Source organism: Lynx rufus, unplaced genomic scaffold (genome assembly GCF_022079265.1).
Source record: "Lynx rufus isolate CCGP_SWC_20201006 ecotype Redwood Valley unplaced genomic scaffold, mLynRuf1.p SCAF_27, whole genome shotgun sequence".
Lineage (NCBI taxonomy): Eukaryota > Metazoa > Chordata > Mammalia > Carnivora > Felidae > Lynx > Lynx rufus.
Genome location: NW_025814842.1, coordinates 16,177,060 through 16,181,584, shown reverse-complemented (window position 1 = coordinate 16,181,584; position 4,525 = coordinate 16,177,060).

Sequence of the window (4,525 nt, the reverse complement as noted above, 5' to 3'; positions counted from 1 at the left end):
TGGCCAACTAATCTTTGACAAAGCAGGAAAGAACATCTGATGGAAAAAGACAGTCTCTTTAACAAATGGTGCTGGGAGAACTGGACAGCAAGATGCAGAAGAATGAAACTAGACCACTTTCTTACACCATTCACAAAAGCAAACTCAAAGTGGATAAAGGACCTGAATGTGAGACAGGAAACCATCAAAACCCTGGAAGAGAAAGCAGGAAAAGACCTCTGTGACCTCAGCCATAGCAATTTCTCACTTGACACATCCCCAAAGGCAAAGGAATTAAAAGCAAAAATGAACTATTGGGACCTCATGAAGATAAAAAGCTTCTGCACAGCAAAGGAAACAATCAACAAAACTAAAAGGCAACCAACAGAATGGGAAAAGATATTTGCAAATGACATATTGGACAAAGGGCTAGTATCCAAAATCTATAAAGAACTCACCAAACTCCATACCCTAAAAACAAATAACCCAGTGAAGAAATGGGCAGAAAATATGAATAGACACTTCTCTAAAGAAGACATCCAGATGACCAACAGGCACATGAAAAGATGCTCAACGTCGCTCCTCATCAGGGAAATACAAATCAAAACCACACTCAGATATCACCTCATGCCAGTCAGAGTGGCCAAAATGAACAAATCAGGAGACTATAGATGCTGGTGAGCATGTGGAGAAATGGGAACCCTCTTGCACTGTTGGTGGGAATGCAAACTGGTGCAGCCACTCTGGAAAACAGTGTGGAGGTTCCTCAAAATATTAAAAATAGACTTACCCTATGACCCAGCAGTAACACTGCTAGGAATTTACCCAAGGGATACAGGAGTACTGATACATAGGGTCACTTGTACCCCAATGTTTATAGCAGCACTCTCAACAATAGCCAAATTATGGAAAGAGCCTAAATGTGCATCAACTGATGAATGGATAAAGAAATTGTGGTTTGTATACACAATGGAATACTACGTGGCCACGAGAAAGAATGAAATGATGCCTTTTGTAGCATCATGGATGGAACTGGAGAGTGTTATGCTAAGTGAAATAAGTCATACAGAGAAGGACAGATTCCATATGTTTTCACTCCTATGTGTATCCTGAGAAACTTAACAGAAGACCATGGGGGAGGAGAAGGAAAAAAAAGGTTAGAGGGGGAGGGAGCCAAAGCATAAGAGACTCCTAAAAACTGAGAACAGAGGGTTTATGGGGGGTGGGAGGGAAGGGTGGGTGGGTGATGGGTATTGAGGAGGGCACCTGTTGGGATGAACACTGGGTGTTGTATGGAAACCAATTTGACAATAAATTTCATATTAAAAAAATAATAAAATTATGTATTTATTTATTTATTTATTCATTTATTTAATACTAATCTCTACACCCAACATGGAGCTCAAACTTGATCCTGAGATTGAGTTGCATACTCCTCCCAACTGAGCCAGCCAGGCACTCCTCCATGCTGATCTTTTAAATTTCCTTTGTTTGCTCTTCTATTTCTAGTTTTCTGAGATGTAAATTTGGCTTGTTTGAGATTTCTAAATTTTCTTATTATACGTATTTCTTGCTATAAACTTTCTCCTAAGAACTGCTTTCACTGAATACCATAAATTTTGGTGTATTGTTTCCATTTTCATTTGTTTCAAGATTTTTAAAATTTCTCTTTTGATTTTTCTTTGACTTACTGTTTGTTCAGGAGTGAAGTTTTACTTTTTACATGCTTATAAAACATGCTTTCCTCTTATTCTTGATTTTTAGTTTTATATTATTTGTTTGGAAAAAATACATGGTATAATCTCAATCTTCTTAAATTTGCTAAGATTTGTTTTGTGGCCTATTGTATGATCTATCTTTTTGAATGTTTCATGAGCACTTGAGAAGAATATGTATTCTGCTGCTCTTGGATAGAATATTGCATAGATCTCTCTTAGGTCCATTTGGTCTAATATATGTATCATTGAAGTCCAACATTTCTTTGTTAATTTTCTGTCTGGATGATCTATCCATTGCCAAAAATGGGATGTTGAAGTCCCATACTATGATTGTATAATTGTCTATATCTCTTTCAGATCTGTTAGTATTTGTTTACTGTATTTAGGTGTCCAATATTGGGTGCATATATGTTTACAATTATTATACTTTCTTGATGAAATGACCTCTTTATCATTATATAATAATGTGCCTTTGTTACCATTTTGGCTTAAAGTCTATTTTTTTTTCTGATACAAACATAGCTTTCCCCACTTTCTTTTGGTTTCTACTTGCATGGAATATCTTTTTCTGTCCCTTCACTTGGGCTTATGTGTGTCCTTAAGGTGAAATGAGTCTTTTGAGGGTTGAATATATTTGGGTCCTGTTTTTTGTTTTGTTTTTTTTTAATCCATCTAGCATTTTTGTCCTTTGGAGAATTCAATCCATTTACATTTATAGTAATTATTAGTATGTAAGGACTTACTAATGCCATCTTCTCAACTGCTTTCTTGCTCTTTTGTGTTTCAGGTCCAGCTCACACCTTAGGAAGTATGAAGAATCTCAGGAATCAAATCTCAGGAAGCATTCTTTGACTCCATAAGCATTAGCACATTGACTATTGGAAGTGATAGTACATTGACACTCATTTTTTTACTCTGCATGTTCTTGTTACTTACATATTTTTTAAAGCTCAAAAGTTTTTATTAAGAAAGGAGGCTGAATTTTGTCAAATGCTTTTTCTGCATCGATTGACAGGATCATATGGTTCTTATCTTTTCTTTTATTAATGTGATGTCACACTGATTGATTGCGAATGTTGAACCAGCCCTGCAGCCCAGGAATGAATCCCACTTGATCATGGTGAATAATTCTTTTTATATGCAGAAAACTAGAAATAGAAGAACAAAGGAAATTTAAAAGATCAGCATGGAGGAGTGCCTGGCTGGCTCAGTTGGGAGGAGTATGCAACTCAATCTCAGGATCAAGTTTGAGCTCCATGTTGGGTGTAGAGATTAGTATTAAATAAATGAATAAATGAATAAATAAATAAATAAATAAATAAATAAATAAATAAATTTAAAAAAAGATCAGCAGAAGTAAATGAGAAAAAAGACCAGAGAAAACAAAAGAAATGATCAATGAGAGTAATAAGTATTTTTTTAAATATATATAAGCAAAACTGACCTGCTTTTAGCTAGACTAAGAAAAAGAGAGAAGTTCAAATAAGTAAAATCAAAATGAAAGAGCATACATTACAACTGATACCACAGAAATGCATAGGATCATAAGAAAGTATGAAAAATTTTATGCCAATAAACTTGAATCCTAGAAGAAATGGGTAAGTTCCTAGAAACATACAATCTATCAATACTGAATCATGAAGAAACAGAAAATCTGGAGACCAATAATGAGTAAGGAGATTGAATCAGTAATCAAAACTCTCCAACAGAGAAAAATCCCAGGACCACGTGGCTTCACTGGTGAATTCTAGCAAATGTTTAAAAAATAATACCTATCCTTCTCAAACTCCTCCAAAAAACAAAAGAGGAGGATACTCCCAAACCCATTGTATGACACTACAAGAAAAAAAAACTGCAGACCAATATCCCTGTAGAACATAGATGCAAAAATTCTCAACAAAATCTTAGCAAACTGAATTTGACAACACATTAAAAAGATCATACACTATGATCAAGTGGGATTTATCCCTGGGATGCAAGTATGGTTCAACATACACAAATCAATAAAGGTGATACACATTAATATAATGAGAAATAAAAATCATATGATCCTCTCAATAGCTGCAGAGAAAGCATTTGATGAAAACAACCTCTCATGATTAAAAAAAACCTTCAATATATTGGGTATAGAAGAAGCATAATTCAACATAATAAAGGCCATATGACAACCCACAACTAAATCATACTCAATGATGAAGGAAGGGTTGAAAGCTTTTCCTCTAAGATCAGGAGAAAGACAAAGGTGCCTATTCTCATCACTCTTATTTACCTAATACCTAAAATCCTGGCTAAGGGAATCAAACAAGATAAGGAAATAAAAGCCATCTAAATTGGAATGGAAGTAAAATTGTCATTATGTACAGGTGATTTTACATATAGAAAATTTGAAAAACTCTACCAAAAAACTTTGTAATTACTCAACAAACTCAGTAAAGTTGCAGGATATAAATTCAAAATACAGTAATCAGTTAGGTTTCTATACACTAACAATGAAATAAAGAAAAATATCCTATTCACAATAGCATCAAAAACAATAAAATACTTAGGAATTTAACAAAGGAAGTGAAAGATCTGTGCAATGACTACAAGACTTTGATGAAAGAAATTGAAGAAGACACAAACAAATGGAAAGATATTCTGTGTTCATGGGCCAGAAGAACTAATAATGAAAATATGTTCATACTGCCCAAAGTCATCTGTAGATTCAAAGCAATCCTCACTGGGGCACTTGATCAGTAGAACATGTGACTCTTGATCTCAGGGTAAAGCCCCACATTGGATGTGGAGCCTATTGAAAGAGAAAGAAAGAAAGAAAGAAAGAAAGAAAG